Here is an 18,192-nt window from a genome sequence, read left to right on the forward strand (position 1 = left end):
TAATTTGCATTTAATTAGTCTTAAAAACGAGGAGTAATGCGCCATCGATCCACATACCTCTCTAAGCCTGTGAAAATTCAACCAATCCCGTAGGAGTAAGATGTTCTATTTAGCAGATGCCACTGAAACAATGGCGGGGGAGCGTGGCAGAGACCTGCACGGGCCGAGATTTTTGGGGCCGACCCAAGCCTGGCCCGGTTTTAGCATTTTGAATAAGCCCGATGTAATGGCCCGTTCGGGGGTGACACTCCGAGCTCGGGTCATTAGAGAAAAGTCAGTCAACATTTCTTAATTTTAAACACTTTATTAAATTCAAAATAATATTTACGAAAAACAAGAAACCTCTTGGATAGGCATCCAAATTCGAACTCTCGAGCTAACAGCTAACAATCGAGGCAATAATATCCCCGGGCATTAGGGTAATAAAAGTTTAACTAGGGGCTTCACAGTACAAAGTTCTAAGGAGGCTCTTTTAGCATGAGAACGCTATGTATTGAAAAACTACACGAAAGAAAAAGTAACATATAAACGAGAAAAAGGGAGAGTAAAGGACAAGTCTAACTGTAACAATAAAGAAAGGAAAAGTCTATCTATTACAATCCCCACCACTAAGAGATAGCGAGGGAAAAACGATTAAGCAACATCTAAACATTTTTAGTTCGGCAATATTTCTCATTAGGGCTTTTCTTCCTAATTTAAGAAATAACAAAAATAGGGACATGACAGAAAATTAATGGCATTTGTTTTCTGACATAATCATGGCTTGAATTCTAATATTAGATTTTCTATTCTAATAACTTAGACTACAATAAACTTGTTTCATCGCGGCCAATAACAACAAAGTTTGGTTTCAGCATGCGTCTAACATTGGTTCTTAAGTCCTAATGAACTAGACTAATTAACGAATAAAACCTTCTTGGTATGGTTAAGTTTCCATTACCCGCACGGACACAAAATACAACAAAATATAGAGTTATACATTAATGGTCAAAGTACTAGTACAAATATAGAATCAAACAAAAACAAAAATATTATTTACAGTTATTTACATGAATCTAAGCACCGTTAAGTGTCTTTATTTAAAAGTACCCGATATTTAAGCATAGTTTTTCCGGGTATTTGGACGCAATACGCGGGTGTTGGGAGGTACAGGGGTCACAGTATGTTTTGGTAATGGTACCTCCTGCATCTCTGGATCAAACCGTCTTCTCTTATAGAGTCTTAGGTTTGACACGTGTTGAGTACCGACGGACTTATTGTCTTCATTTTCCAATTTAAATGCTAGGTCACCCGCGGCACTGGCTACACGGTAGGGACCCAAATATAGAAGGGCTAGTTTGGCCGTTATACCCTCTTCTTTGGATGATTGAGGATGGGCTTTAATCAAGACCCAATCTCCGATCTGGATATTTACGGCACGGTGTCGCAAATCGTAATTTCTTTTTTGGCGCGTTTGTGATAACGCGATGTTATCCCGGACTCGTTTTTCCATCGCGGTCATGGCTTTCTCAATTTTCGCGGCATATTCCTCCATGGTAATCGGATCAGTAGGCGGTTTCGCGAGGGCATTGTCAACCGGTAAACGCAGAGCTCGACCATATGTAAGTTGTGATGGTGGAAACCCCGTGGTCGAATTCACGGCGGAATTAAGAGCTAAAACAGCTTCCGGAAGTCGTACGTCCCATTTTCGATGGGCGTCGTGTGCATAAATACGCAAGATCTGTTTAAGGGACCGATTGTACCTTTCCACCATATTAGCCTGCGGATGGTACACCGATGTGGTATGGTGCGCGATTCCGTTATTCTGACACATTTCGTAGAACAACCGAGATACAAATTGGCTCCCGTTGTCCGAAATGATGACTCTGGGTACTCCATGTCGACACATGTGTTCGTAACAGAGTCGACGAACCGCGGATGCTGTGGCGCGTCTCAAAGGATAAGCTTCCAGCCATTTAGAAAAGGTATCGACTATTACTAGAATAAAGGAACATTGTTTGGCGCTCTGGGGCAAAGGTCCAACCAAATCTATACTGTACACTTCCCCAGGCGAGGTCGGCACAATTGGTTGTAGGAAACCCATTTGTTTTTCGTGGGTTGGCTTGGCTTTTTGACATAGATCGCACGACAAGACATACGTTTTGCAGTCCTTGGTCATTCCTTCCCAAAAGCAGCGTTGTCGCGCGCGGAATACCGTCTTTTCTACACCGAGGTGACCCGCTTTAGGATCGTCATGAATTAGCGTTAAGACCGCTTCGCGTAACGAGCGCGGAATACAAGGAACCCACGTTGGTACCTCATTAAGGGTGTTTTCCATCCGATATAAAACCGAATCACATAGTAGATATTGCGAAGCCTGCCTTCGAATAACACGAGCGAGGGGCTTAACATCCGGTAACGTACCATGACTAATAAAGTCAATGATAAGTTGGAGTCGGTCATCTTCCTGTTGATGATCCCTCAAAATTTCTGGCGTTAAAGCTGGTAACGCTTCTAATGTCTCTGGCTGACCTTGATTTATGGCTAAAACATTGATATGGGCTACAGATTTTACTCCGTCGGGAACGAAGAGTCTTTCTACTTCTTCCTCAAACGGTTCTAGGCTATTATCTTCTCTGGCGTACTCGGCCCTTGAAATAGCATCTGGGACTATGTTCTCCTTTCCAGGTATGTGTTCTACGATAAAGCTAAACTCTTGTAGTAATAAAGCCCATCGAACAAGACGACTATTGATGTCTCGCATCTTGTTTAGCCAGACTAGCGCTTTATTATCCGTTCTTAGGGTGAAAGTATGTCCGTCTAAATAATTTCTAAACCTTTTTACGGCGATTACTACCGCTAGCAATTCTCTCTCCGTTGCGTGATAACGTTGTTCGGCTGGTTTTAGCATGTAGCTAGCAAACGCGACTACTCGTTCTTTCCCTTCTTCATCTTGCTGTAATAAAACGGCGCCAACCCCGGTCTGCGAGGCATCCGTTTGCAGAATAAAGGGCTTGTTCATATCTGGGAAAGCCAGAACTACACTTTCTATTAATTTACTTTTTAACTTGTCAAAGGCTTCAGCTTCTGACTTTTCCCATCTCCAAGGCACGTTTTTCTTTAGTAATCGAAATAACGGCATAGCTATATCGGCCATGCGGGGCAGATAACTTCGATAAAAATTAACGAGACCCAGAAATGATCGAAGCGACGATACATTTGTTGGTGTAGGGAAATCTCTAATCGAGTCTACTTTTCTCGGGTCGGTCTCTATTCCGTCGGCTGACACGACGAAGCCTAAAAAATTTATCTTTGTTTGGAAGAAACTGCATTTCGGGAGGTTGCAAGTTAGATTGGCTTTTCGGAGAGCCTCTAAGACGAATTCTAGATGTTTTAAATGATCTTCTAGACTGGCACTGAAGATAATAATGTCATCCAAATAAGCTAGTGCGAATTGTCCGAAATCTTTCAAAACTAGGTTCATAAGGCGCTGGAAAGTCATAGGAGCCGTTTTCAGTCCGAATGGCATACGGGTATAGCGATATTGACCCTCCGCCGTGACAAACGCACTCTTATCTCTCGAATCCTCGTCTAGCTCAATTTGCCAATACCCCGATCGAAGGTCGATTCGGCTAAAATATTTAGCACCTGTTAGGCTATTGAAAATGTTCGGAATGCTAGGCATGGGAAAGGCGTCATCCAGAGTGACGTCGTTTAGACCTCGAGAATCCGAACACAGGCGGTAAGGGTTTTCTTGCTTGTCCACTACTTTCTTACCGACTAAGACCGCTGGTGAGGCCCATGGGGATGCACATGGTTCTATAATACCTCTTTGAAGCATGTCGTCTACTTGTCTTTTGATTTCTGCCCGTTTTGCTGGCGAATACGGGTATGGTCGGCATTTTACAGGCTTCGCTGTTCCAGTTTCAATTTTGTGTTTGACCAGCGACGTGTTTCCAAGCGTGTTCGAGGAGACCACATCTTCGTAAGCCTTTAAGAGCGTTGATAAGGCTACTTGACATTCTGTGATCCTTAACCCACGGCTTAACGTCTTCTATTGTTTTGCCGTAACTGGATAATTCGCTAAGATCTATGGCAGAATAAGTTGCACCAGAATCTACAAAAGCTATCTTTTCGTACTGGTTTATGACCAAAACGACGTGAGGGCAATCTTTGGCATTAGAAGTGTGCAACGAATTAATAGATGCTTTGTTGGGACAGTCTACTCTTTTGTGCCCAACAGCATGACAGGCGAAACATTTCTGGTCTTTCACCAATTGTTTTTCTATTTCGTTTAGGCGCGGGCGCGCGGAAGCGTTATTTTCTCTAGGCTTTTCCGAAATGGTATTTTCGGGCTCTTTTAGCTCTGTCCTCATCTTGGACGTGTTAGTAGATGAATCGTATAAAATCGTGGCTTTCTCCAAATCAGCTGTTACTAATCGGCCGACACGTAGTAACTCCTGAATAGTCTTTTTCGTGATAGAGCGAAGATCGCGACGAAATTCGGGCAAGGCATTGTTAACGACGGTATCGAAAATTACGTCTTCGGCGGTAGAGGGGTCATATTGTTCATAGGCGTCTTGAATTTCCCATACAAATCGTTCAAAATTTTCACTAACCTTTTGCTCTCGGCTGAGGGCAACTTTTAGCAGTTCCATAGGAGTTTTATGGCGAAAGTCACAGAGAAAAGCTGTAGCAAAGTCAGACCAATCCGCGAAAGTTGGTCGGCGGTTCTCAAACCATCTCGATGCGTTTCCTTTAAAGGCACTATTTATAAGGCCCAACCATTGAGTGGACGGCGCCCCACTCATGGTGAAAACCTTTGTGGCATCCCGTAAGAAATGAAAAGCATTTTCATTCTTTTTCCCGCTAAACGTGGCTGTGGCTAACCAGTTATAGCACAAACGAGATCCCATCTTGCTTTCTAACGTAGGCGTAGTCGATATGGTCGATTGATTAAAGTTAGTTGGACCCGTCATAGCAGCGAGTGGACTCGGGTTACTCTGGACGGACCCTGGCTTTGTAACAACAGGCGGTACTGTTTCTAGCGCAGCGAGGCGCTGTTCTATTTGGGTAAATCTGGTATGCGAATCTAGGGCTAGCGTATTTAATTGTTTTGTTTGGACCGATATGTCTTTCTGAATGTCATCGCGTATTTTAACAATGTCCGAACGTAATAAAGTTATGTTAGATGCCATTTGAGAGGCAAAAGTATTAAACGCGTCTGTAAGAACTTGGTTAGGATTTGGTTGCACAGGAACCGTAGATTGGTTTAATTGTAAATTTGATACTTGCGGATTGATTAATGAAAGTACAGGTGGATTTGGTGTACTGGAATGTTGTGGGTTTACCCCTGAGAAGTTTGCAGCCAGTTTGCTACGCGTTGTGTTCGGCGTTTGCACAACGTTCGAAACACTCGGCGATGAAATACGAGTCAGATTATCCATATAGCGCGAGCGTTCGCGTTTAGTCTTTTTCACGGTATTAATGTCTAGTACCGGCATCGACGGTTTTGGCAGGTTACTTCCGAGAGCGACCGCGACACCATCCCCACCACGAGACGAAGACGCGGGGGACGGAACACGGGTGACGGGCGTCCGAAACATGACAAACGGACAAAATTAAACAAAAAACGGCACAAGAATAAGCACGTTGGGCGCCATTGTAATGGCCCGTTCGGGGGTGACACTCCGAGCTCGGGTCATTAGAGAAAAGTCAGTCAACATTTCTTAATTTTAAACACTTTATTAAATTCAAAATAATATTTACGAAAAACAAGAAACAAAAAGGCGAGCACGACCTCTTGGATAGGCATCCAAATTCGAACTCTCGAGCTAACAGCTAACAATCGAGGCAATAATATCCCCGGGCATTAGGGTAATAAAAGTTTAACTAGGGGCTTCACAGTACAAAGTTCTAAGAAGGCTCTTTTAGCATGAGAACGCTATGTATTGAAAAACTACACGAAAGAAAAAGTAACATATAAACGAGAAAAAGGGAGAGTAAAGGACAAGTCTAACTGTAACAATAAAGAAAGGAAAAGTCTATCTATTACACCGAAACCCGGCCCGAGTCCGAGTACATAGTTGGTTTTTTGGCCCGGTCCGGCCCGGCCCGTTACATCCACTAACCAAGCCCGGCCCGTGCAGGACTCTGGAGCGTGGTAGTCCACGTTTTTAGGACTAATTAAATATATTAATTATTTTGTGATAAAAAATCACTAGTTTTTATTCAAATGTTTAATTCCTTTTATATTTAGAAAAGCCGTTCTTTTAAGGTATAATGTCATATTACCTGAACTTCTCCTTTAAGGCAAGGTACCCGAGACCACCTTTAAATTTACTATATCATAAACTAATCGTTACGTGACACCGTCTGATATGGTGCTTGGAAAGACTTTGGCATATAATTCACGTCACGCTTGTTTGAGAGCGGAAAAATTAGCAAAACTTTGTTCACGGGACTCCTCTTTCATTATAATTTCGTTCTATCTAACGATTAGTTAAAAATAGGCATTTTCGGTTTAAATTTGCTTACCTGTAGTCCCAGAAATCTGACAGTCACCCCAGTTGCATTATGGGATAAGGGCATAGTTCGTATGAGAAGGAAGCGACGGGTCTTGATGTTGAGGCGGAACACAAGCTTCAATTCTGTAATCACTTCTATCTTCGTGATCTTTCAGAGTTCTAGTGAATATGAAGCTATATCGCTATTATATTCGAAAGTTTTTTATCCACTTGATAATATAATCAATAGAAATAAATTGTACTAAATTATAGCTTAGGAAATATGGTTTTCGTAATACATAAGCCTCTTCTGAAGGATATGCATGTCACGATAGACGCGCATTTGAATTTTCAAACCTAATACTTTTCATCGGAACTCCGGCCCGAGGCCCGGCCCGATCGGGTCGGGCCGAGCCGGGCTTTCCACTTTTGAAAATTGTATCGGGCCGGGCCGGGTCGGGCTTTTAAAATTTTGAAAATTAACGGGCCGGGCCGGGTCGGGCTTTTAAAATTTTGGAAATTAACGGGCCGGGCCGGGCCGGGCCGAACTTGATTATCATTTAATCCAAAGTTCAAATGAAAGATAATTAAATGAGTATAAGCTTCTAAGGACAAATGTAACGAACAATTATCAAAAGAAATGAAAAATACACGACGCTAAAGCAAATATGAATTCAAATCATTGATTTTATGTAAAAAAATATAAAAATTACAACTGCACTACGTGTAACGGGCCGGGCCGGGTCGGGCCTGTTCAATTCATGCAATGTGTCGGGCCGGGCCGGGCCGGGCTTGGATAATGCATGTAACGGGCCGGGCCGGACCGGGCCGAAAAACCAACAATGTACTCGGACTCGGGCCGGGTTTCGGGCTTATTTAAAATGCTAAAACCGGGCCGGGCTTGGGTCGGGCCTGAAAAACTCGGCCCGTGCAGGTCTCTGACTCCGGGTCACTATATTGTCTTAGAAAATAAGAATCAAACCAGGTGCCAAAGTACTTAAAGGGACATTATTGACAGAAATTAAGTATTTTTGTTCTGATTACTTATGTTGAAATATGCCGCCTTGAATTCTTTCTGATTTTTGAAGAGCTATTTATAGTATTAAACCATAATTGAAGTTTTGTATCCAAAACATGCATTTGAATTATGGTATAGCGACCTACCGGCCAATCATCACCCGCGATTTATGAGAGGCAATCCCCAAAGATTATCTCCTAGCATTTTTCTTTGAGGTGATCCGAGCGCTCCCGGAGCGCTCCGAAATAAACAAGACGACCCAAGGCAAAGTTCTTTGACCCAAGGGCTCGTAATAGTAGCCACATCGTACGAGTGAATAGCCCCTCCATACCTACACTATTGAGTGGATAACCCCTCTATACGTTACCCTAATGAGTGAATAACGCTAGCTTTTACAATGCTTAAATGATTTACCGTGCATAAAATCAGAGCGAATAGCCCCTCGATGCCCTACCCTAAACAGTGATAAAAATTTATTTAATATGCTTTTGCCTCTCCAACCGCGAAGTTATATCTCCTGGCCTCGGATAAGATCATGACTCCTAGTTGAAGAGATAGAGAGAGAGAAGGGGACCGTGCCCGTGACAAACCTCTCTCTCCGAGTATAGCGCTTTATTCGAGACCGTTTCTTAACAAGCGATGTTAGGCGAGGCTGTATAGCACTGGGCTAGCAAGTGAAAGGTCCGCGGTTCGATTGTCCGTGGAGGAAGAAATGTTAAAAATATAATTTCTTCCCTGTACTAAGTTTAAAATTCCACCTGTGAACTGCAACGTCAACTAAAAAGAAAAATATTTTCTCTCGACGTTCAAAAATGACGATCGAAAAATTTGATACTGCCAAAGGCAGGACTGTGTCCCCCCTACTACTACTACTACTCCATTGACTGATTTCCATGCGTCCAAAACATACCTTTATTGGATGTAAATGTCGTCTGCTTTACTGTATATTCGCTATGCTTGGAATACTGCTTTAATAATTCGTAAATTTTTATTTCAAAATAGAGAAATAATTCTATATCTAGGTTAATAAGTTTGTAGTAGTAGTCCTACGCTTGACTCGGAGAGGTAAAGTTTTGGTTTTTCAAACTTGTTAACCACTCGCTGCTGCTCTTTTAACTGTTGCTAAGGTAACTGAAATGAAAATGTTGAATTTTGAGAAGAAAACCTGAATTTGACGCGATATAAGTGTTAATTCAATTTTGATGTTTACTTTTTTTCGACACCCCAAAGAATCTTCTTTTATTTTAATAAACCAATGATAGAAAAGTTGGGTATTGAAAGAAAACTAATCAAATTTTCTACGGAAATAAATTCTACTGTTGTTTACGGTTGGCAGACATTCCATTTAGACGACTATTGTTGTTCGATTGTTTTGTGGAAAATAATGTAGGTCAAGTTTCAAGGTCCATTCAGACTACGCTAAAATCTTACGATCAAGTCGGTGAAGTCTTTCTGCTCGTTTCATTTGAATGTGAAAGATTCACTCGTTTAGTTTGAAAATTTTCAGTTCGTCGGGGAGTTTAGTACTTGGAAATTCGTGACATTTGGCATTTACGTAAAGGTTCTTTATTATTTTGTCAAAATAACGAACCAGGTTTAATTTTTTTAAATTTGGTCTTTGGTACAGTCTGTTAAAAAAGTCTTTGCGCGTTGCAGTTTTCGCACATATTTCACTATATTTCGAAGGCTATTCAAGTAAGCTCTCTGAAAAAAAGTGCGTTATAATGGTTTCGCATTCCTCTTTCATATTTTACGCGTTTGACAGTTGTCCTTTGCAAACTTATACCGGAAACCGGAAGTGTCAAACTTTTAAAATATTGGATTCCCGCGGTTATAAATGCTATTTTTGGATTCCTTGGGGTCGATTATATTTGAAAAGTTTTCACCAAATTCAATTCAAATGAGAAGGTCACGAGTAATCAGCCTTTATTACAAATATGACATCTTCGATTAGAGTGGCAATAATTAATTAAATATCAAGCTTGTTAGATATTATGGCATTATATGCATATATATAGATGATTGGTCTTGTGGCGCAATACTTAGAAACAAATCAGACGTTCATTAAGAGAAAACACGAGTGTTTTGAAAAGGAGAAGCATTTTGAAAATATTGTTATTTGGGCCATGATATCATAATATTTAGAACTCATATTAATTATGTCTGGGTCTTCGGCCGAACTCATTGCAGCCCAGTGAAAATCTCATTCATGATGGCATGAGCGCTGCATGAGAGCCCTTCAAATAGAAGAATTCGACTATTTCACATATATGAAACAACTTCAGAGGAGATAACTTCCATGTTAGGAACATTCGCTACGCGACTGAGCTTCGCTAAACGGGGGTTGCCTTTAGCCACCCGCGTTTAGCGCAAATGTGAGGCTTATTAATAAAGCCTGCTTCTCTTTTCTATTATTTGTTATTCACATGGAGAAAAGAATACTCGCAAACAAGGCGGACCTATTGCATATGGTCATGTCAGCTTATAACACTTAACCTCCTAATTTCAATTAGCGTTCATGTCTGTCTTTTAATAAATGATTATGAATGCGTCTAAGGGCTAGGGGAGGTCCAGTAAAATATTTCAATAAAGCAAACGACCATTCTTCAATTCGAAACTCGATGGAAGTCTTGTTATTTGAAAATTTTCGTCCAAATTTTATTAATATTTTTTAATAGAATGGAGAACCGTTTGAAAAGAAATAGAGGGTGGTGTTTGGGGTTCTTTAAGAAAAAAGTTTCGGTTGGCGCTCTTTCCCTACAAGATTACAGCTTTTAGTATTAAATTACTTATATTTAATAATAAAATAATAAAAACTTTTAAAATCCTCAATGAGCCAAAGCAAATTTACTTTTATGAATGATCTCTTAGTAAAGAGCGCAAATCACGAGACGAAATTATATTTTTAAGATACTTATTCCGTAGGCAAAGAACCAATGCGAAGGTCTAGGTATGCGCAGAGTGATTCTTAAAATGATAAAATATTTTGTCTTAAAATTTAGCTGATAAGATAAAGAATCTCAAATCGATTTTATCATATAGGCATATTCCAATTTTAATTTTTATATTTATTATTTTCTACCCTTCGTTCTGCCTGTTATTTCGCAAGCCTGACTTGCCTGATGTATCACCAGGAGCAGATGACAAAGGAGTCTCGGACCGCAGCTTCCACAATGTAGAGGGCAATGGGACCCGCGTACGTCACAGCTGTAGTGGTATCGTTTACCATCTATCAGACAGAATAGCAGACGATGCTTTGGGTGGATTATATCTGGCACCAAAGGCTGCTGGGATTTATTTTGTAAACTTGGATTCGGTGTAGGAAATTTCAGCTTTTATAATAAACATAAAAAACAATTCGTCTTTAAAAATTACAAAACGCAGCTTTAACTTGAAGTAAACTCTAATAATTTTTTCTCTTTTTATTTCAACTTGGTTGTTTCAAATTGAATAGTGTTCTAAAGAAAGTTTCCAATGGTATTTTCATGAAAAGTACGAAACATTTACGTCGCTCAACCTAACCTAACCTTACCTAACCTAACCTGACCTGACCTGACCTGACCTAACCTAACCTAACCCTAACCCTAATCCTAACTCAACCTAAACTAAACCGACCCTAACCTAACCTGTCCTAAATCAACGTCACCCCGTTGCATTCGAATCGATAGGATCCCCTCTACGCAAATCCCAGTGGTTCGAAAACCCGCCGTTCCGCTAGTTTCTTATCTAGTTTGGTGTATTTCGGTTGAATTTGATTTCGGTTCATTGGGAATTCGGTCCATTGGGATTATACCTATAAACTAGATCCGCGGAGTCGAGTGTAGTCTTATCATGTTAGACTCAACTTAAATAAAGTGCTTACGTTTCAAACCATTTGCTGACCGACTTCAATTTATAACATGGTGATAGAGGTGGGATACGACTGCAAACGACTACACCCTAGCCTGGCTACTTAGAAATCGCAACATTCCACATCAAGCACCGAAGCCTAAGCATGACGTCTTTTAAGAGTCCCGTCCAGTTCGAACCAGGTGCTAACCCAGCAGCAAACTGGTTCGAGTACAAGGAAGGATATGAAATATATGCCATCGCAGCGAAATTCGCAGCAGAGGAGGACATTGCAACGCAACGAGCCACATTCGTGCACAAACTAGGACCGGCAGGACGCCGAATTTACAATACTTTGCCTATCATCGAAACGAACGACTCAAGGACAGTAGTGGTAATATTAGCATCTTTCGATACCTACTCTAAACCTTACAAGAACCTCCTCTATTTACGTTACGTATTCAAGTTATACTCTTGTTTTGAGAGACTAAAACTTAAACGTGCGAGAACCCGGAGGACTGTCTCATAACAAGACTAATACTGAATGAGCGAGACTTAATATAGAAAAGCTGGCGCACTGTCTCAAAACAAGAGTATAACTTGAACGCGCCACACTTAATACAGAGAAGGCGGCGGACTGTCTCATTACAAGACTAAAACTGAAAATGCGAGACTTAACATAGTCAAGCCGCCAGATTGTCTCATAACCAAACTAAAACTAAAAAGGCGAGACTTGATATACTAAAACCAGCGGACTGTCTCATAACCAGACTAAAACTGGAAATCCGAGACTTAATATAGTCAAGCCGGCGGACTGTCCCATAACAAGACTAAAACTTGAACGCGCCTGACATAATATATTCTAGAGTAAGAAAAAACAGGCTGAATTTAGAGCATTCGGAAAATTAGTAATAATAATGGATTGTTAACTTTGTCGCTGTTCGGCTTGTGTTTTCATGTATTATCAGTCCCGAGTTTTTAAGACACCTAGCCAACACACGGATTGTTAAAAGATTGGACTGTGGGGCCCATGTGCTACTGGGGGAACTTTTCAATTAAGACAAGTTACCCGAGACCACCTTTTGTATAACTAATAAAGTTACTATGTCATAAACTAATTATAAAAAAACGTCTTGGTTTGGACCAAGGCCGAAAAAACAAACGATATGTGTGAGGTTTATCAATTGGCTGAAGTTTCAGATATTGCAATTTTTTTTAGTTATTTTTATCCATTTAATCCTTAAAAAATATTAAATTCAATCAACTGATTTTACTGTTAATCGATCTATTCCCTCTAAATTAATTGAAAAAATTACATATCTACGCTTTTTCAAGAACAATTACATTTTCCGAAAACATTTTATCATGAAATTAATTATTTTGAAGGGAGTACGTGCTGAGGGATCAATAATGAATATTTGAAATACTCTGTATAAAAAGACCAAGCGAACTTTGACATAATTCGAAAGGAAAATGTAAATTTTTAAAAGTGGATTCCAAAGCAGGGTGTTGCACGAATTCATACATTTAATTTCGTACTACGAAATGCTACATTTCCAATGTCGCGACTATGAAGTAAAGGTTGCACTGCAATTTCCCTCTTCGTACTTTAGAATTTGAAACGTCACCACCCCTTTCTACATTGTTGGCGTTACTTGTACACCGGTAACGTATTACGCATAATCATTTTAGCACGCGTAAATACCATTTCGGAAAACACACAGTGGCGAGGCCACCATTGGGTATTCTCCCTCGCACCAAGGGTCACCGCCAGACGGTAACAAAGTTGACTGCAGGCAGGAGGCTAGTCAACTTTCACTGCCTATAGCGGTGCTTCTAGGCGAGAGAGAGGACCTTAATGGCGGCATCACACCTGTGTTTTAATTCTCTGTATGTAATTTCTAAAATGGTCTACTCTCTTACAAATGTACACCGATTGGACTGAGTGATCGGTCCTTCAGGCGCTAGCGAGTGTCAAGCCACAACAATAATCATTCTTGTACACGAACGTTTTATAGTTTTAGGTTATTAAGGTTGGCGGGCAAGTCCGAAGAGTCATGTACCGTTCACTAATGTCACGTGAAAAGGTTTCGACCTATATGGTAATATTTGCTGGGTGTATTGCGTCGGCTCAGATAACCCAAAACACTGGAACAACTGGTGATTGTAAAATTTTATATATTGGGGAAATGGAGGAAGGGGGGGGGGTTAAGTTAAGTGTGACCTTCTTCGTTTAACTGGTAATGAATGGAGATGAATATAACAAGCCTTTGGAACTGAAACGTATTTCTTTTTATGCAATCTTTACCCTTACCTTTGGTTATATACCGATATCATATTTGTCCAGTGTTACAGATAGCTACCTACTAAATGAAACCACACAGGATAAACGATGTTGCTTTGTCTTAAATAGACGACATTAGTTATTTAGTTTATTAACTAGTCTGAACAAAATAAATTTAAATTATCATGTTTTTTTGAACATCAGTCTTCTTAGCAACTTACAGATTTAAACTTTTTTGGGTGCAAATTTGAAAATTTGTCAAGCCAGCAACAATTAAATCTATGTCCGTCAAGGTGCTTACACGAAATCCCTTCAAAATAATTAATTTCATGATAAAATGTTTTCGGAAAATGTAATTGTTCTTGAAAAAGCGTAGATATGTAATTTTTTCAATTAATTTAGAGGGAATAGATCGATTAACAGTAAAATCAGTTGATTGAATTTAATATTTTTTAAGGATTAAATGGATAAAAATAACTAAAAAAAATTGCAATATCTGAAACTTCAGCCAATTGATAAACCTCACACATATCGTTTGTTTTTTCGGCCTTGGTCCAAACCAAGACGTTTTTTTATAATATCTGTCACTTCAGTCTTAATGTAATTAAATTTTGAATAATTATGTTAGCTCTACCGTCATACATTTTGGGTTGAAAGAAGAACTTATGTATCGTTAATTACATTTAACTTATATAAAAAACATAGATTTCGATAAGCATATAATTTGTACTTTATTTAAGATAAAGTTTAAAAATTACAATATTTAAAATATAGAATAAAAATGTTTATTTGTATCGTACACTCTATACATATACAGTGTGGTCGAGATCAGACCAACACCTTCCTTTATGTACAACCCCCAATACTGCCAACGGCTGATGTCATACTAAATTATACAGCGTGTAAATAAATGTCTGGAATTCATGATTATTATATGCTAGTGACAAGTTACAAAAAGAATACTGGAGAATATGCCTGAACACAACAAAATATTTTAAAGCACAGTCCTACGATTGGTCTTAGAACGTGGGCCTCAAATTAAAACTTCTTAACTGTTTGGTAAACACATCAACGAAAATATTCGACGTTTCTACCATTGTGGTTGAGGCAGACGACTGTCCATGTCTTGCAATACATTTGCAAGCAGTAAATTCATGACGCCTGGTAAGACTAATGGTATTGCCGTCTTAGGTAATCCTCGTCCGTTAAGGCATGATGTAAGGGGTATGATAATGCCGGTAGTGATGCCATTGTAAACTGGCACAAACAGTAGAAAGGCATAGTGCAACTTCTTGTTCCACCGCTCTATTATTACTTATTAGCATGAATTGGCTTCAAAACGTGCTACGATGTCAAAATCTCTATCCTCATTACAGACTATACAGTCTCTTCTACATTCACGATCTTGCACTACCGAAATCACGAAGGTGCTCGCCAATGTCGGCAAAGGTGCTTCGCACCGGATGTTGTCGGTGTGGAAACAGTTCGGCATAAAGCACTGCCTTTAGTTGAACGTTACTGCGACCTTCACCCAAAATAAACATCTTGTCCAATTTCTCCTGGTTGGAATAGGTTGGCATTTTGCTAGGAAACGAAACTAACTACTATAATTCTACTACTTAGCTGCTACACTGAAGACCCTGTATATCAAAAGGGACCGGAAGTACCTCAAAGTTTTCAAAGATTGCCAGATTGAGCGGGTCATGGGGTTTATAGTGGTGAAGGTTGCTTTGACTTTCGACACGTGACACCGCGGTATGTTTTTGGTGCTCCAATGCCCTCACCCGATAGGCCCAACCAATTACCATCCTGGTTTTTCGGCTCAGTGTTGCGGTATTGCCGGTCCCATTAGAAATACAAGGTCTGTATTGTTAAGGCTTAGAAATACGTGGTCTTATAAACTGGTCCTCAGGATTAGTGACCCCTAACGTCTATAAAAAATAAACTGGTCCTTAGGACCAGTGACTCTTACCATAATATTCTTTCTACTGGTCCCATTGTAAAGTTTTTTGTTGATATATATAGGCGCTAGCCCACTTGCGAGAAGGTTCAAGGTAGTTTGACCATAAATGATAGGTTTGACTAAATTGACTCTGCGAGACTTCAAAATTCCAATCGTGCCGAGACTGCCGACTGCCGTATAGTTTTAAATCTAACTTAATACCACTACCAAAACCTGGTACCACTTGGCAAGCCCTTCATTTGGGTCTAAACTCTAGAGTGATACGGTTTATTGTGTTTGAAAGAGAAAAGTTAAGAGTAGAAATTGGAAGAAAGCTTGAATTTTTAAACTGGTCCCGCCTCAATTCCCATCAAAAAACTTAATTATTAATTTTTTCAATTAAAAAACTGGTCCAAGCAATTAATAAACTGGTTTTGGACCAGTGGACGTGTGCTATTTCTAAGTCTGGTAGTGTTAAAATTGTAACAATACTCTTGTTAAAAAGGCACAAATACTGTAACATCCCGCCCAAACCTTTAAGTTTCGCTCCTTTTCAATGGCTCTCTTTTCAATATGGGAAAAATGCTTTTAAAAGACAATTTATTTACGTGTAAGAATTAAACAGGAAAATGGAGGCTGAGTGTAAGATAAGTGTAGTTTTAATTATAATTTGTTAGTTTAATTATAAGGTATCCATGAATTTCCCAAAAACATTCATGTTTTGGGTTGATTTAATTATACTTGATTAAGTTTAACTTAACGGTTTATCTAGTGTGGATACAAGTTTCGATAGAATATTAACTTTAATTGCAATTACCCTAAAATATGTAAGACCTTTCGATGTATTTTAATGATGAATTAAATTAATTTGAAAGTGAAATAGGAAACATCTGTGGCTGTGCGAAAAACTTGTGATGTTTTAATCTTAATTTGAGCGCGGTTCGGGAGAGTGGATTAAGCTTAAAAGTATAATTTATTGGCATTTTTTACCCTAATTGGAACGTTTAGTGAAGTTTAACATTTTTGCCAGTCACTATTTTACCCAAAACTTTTGAATTTCGCGCCAATTAATGTACTTTCAAGATAGTTTAAATTAACTTAAAAGTGAAATAGAAAACATTGGGATTTACCAATGGCTTGGGTAGTTTTAAAAAAGATTAAAAGTTATTTGAGTTTTTATCCAAAAAATGAATATATTTGGTTTAATTTCACGTTAATTATATTTAATTGAGTGCCAATTAACGTAGGATTGTGTTTCGGCAGTGTACATTTAGGTTATAAAATGACTTTCAATATATACTTCACGTTAATTGCAATTTTTAGTGGAGCTTTTGAATCTTATTTTACCCTACACTTTCGAATTTCGCGCCTATTAATGTACTTTAAAGATAATTTAAATTAAACAAGTATGAGATAGAAAACATGGGGCTATACTAACAGCTTGTTCAGTTTAAATCTTAAGTTACTCGAGTTCTCATCCAAAATATGTACAATTCATCTTTAAATTCACGCTAATTATACTTAATTAAGTTTAAATTTATGAAGGATTGAGGTTTGGCTGTGTTGATTTAGCTTATAAAATGAGTTTCAAATTACCTTTATAGTAAAGTTCAAAAGAGTTTTTTCATTCTTGCCAACACATTGCGTTCAATTTTTATCACACCCCGTGCTAAATTTTCGGTAACATAAAGATCATCTATAACATATGTTAATGAATGATGTGATTCTATAGTTTGGCAACTTTGACTTGAATACCAGTAATTAAATTCAATACCTAAACAATTCATAGCAATTTAGTCAAATAAACAAACGGCAATGTGAACTGTGGAGATAACGAACAACGTAACCCTCCGTTGCTGACGTGGTTACGTTTGAAAAATCTGCGCAGATGTAAACATGGAAATTATTTGACTAATTAAATTACATAACGACGCTGTCCTCCTGGATTAACCAGCACCACTGTTATATTTATGAATTAACAAAATCCACTGTTGGTAACAAATGGTTTTTAAAATGATTAACGTAACATAACATACACTGGTTCAATAGTATAGAAATTGTTTTAATGAATGATCTGGTCCTCTACGTTGGTTGAGTTTCAGGAATTATATCACACACCTTCACAATTAGTAGCATTTTAGTGAGATTAACAAATAATGAAACCTTGTATACCTCAAATGAGAATGTTGAATTAACTGCGCTAACGTAAACACGACGACTCTTAAAACTGCCGTAAGGAAAACACATTGAACTTTTTGTCATTTCCAGTAGTATTTTGAAGTTCTCGATCTTTTCAAAGGGTGAAAAGCACTATCTTTATTTCAACACCTTAATAATTTGAATAAATATGCCATTTTTTACTTCAAATTGGAAGCGCACATGGTAAATACAGTAAAAAAAAAACCTGGGGTTAGCCTGGTTAGGAAATGTTTCTAGCATAAAACGGAGCAGACTATATAAAGAATTCCAAAACAAATGAGAGCTGGAAATAAGCCTTTTTAATAATCTTTGAAGAGGACAGACACTATAAAGACTATAATTTCATAGACTAACTAAAATACAACCTAAGCCTTGGCCGTAAAGAACGTCGAAAAACTTACTTCAAAAGATATAAAAACCTCTATTAACTGTAATT

At 38.8% G+C, this 18,192-nt stretch overlaps 2 long non-coding RNA genes across 8 annotated transcripts; one reads left to right on the forward strand and one right to left on the reverse strand.

Moving 5' to 3' along the window:
• Window positions 1-14,329: 14,329 nt before the first annotated feature.
• On the reverse strand, window positions 14,330-18,192 carry LOC149588753 (uncharacterized). Of its 7 annotated transcripts, XR_016379879.1 has the most exons (4): window positions 17,730-18,192; window positions 17,594-17,675; window positions 17,332-17,437; window positions 16,199-17,253 (listed from the first exon to the last, which is right to left on the reverse strand). It is a non-coding gene; the product is annotated as an uncharacterized LOC149588753 (long non-coding RNA). The 7 variants fall into 7 exon arrangements; XR_016379880.1 differs by adding an exon at window positions 14,330-15,199 and having other exon boundaries at window positions 17,154-17,253; window positions 17,332-18,192; XR_016379878.1 differs by adding an exon at window positions 15,462-15,748 and having other exon boundaries at window positions 17,154-17,253; window positions 17,332-18,192.
• Window positions 15,180-16,978, forward strand: LOC149588754 (uncharacterized). The gene is made up of 2 exons (XR_016379883.1): window positions 15,180-15,476; window positions 15,641-16,978. It is a non-coding gene; the product is annotated as an uncharacterized LOC149588754 (long non-coding RNA).

The sequence above is a fragment of the Phalangium opilio genome, unplaced genomic scaffold, assembly GCF_054372755.1.
Source record: "Phalangium opilio isolate 3A_F unplaced genomic scaffold, DU_Popi_V2 ptg000537l_1, whole genome shotgun sequence".
Lineage (NCBI taxonomy): Eukaryota > Metazoa > Arthropoda > Arachnida > Opiliones > Phalangiidae > Phalangium > Phalangium opilio.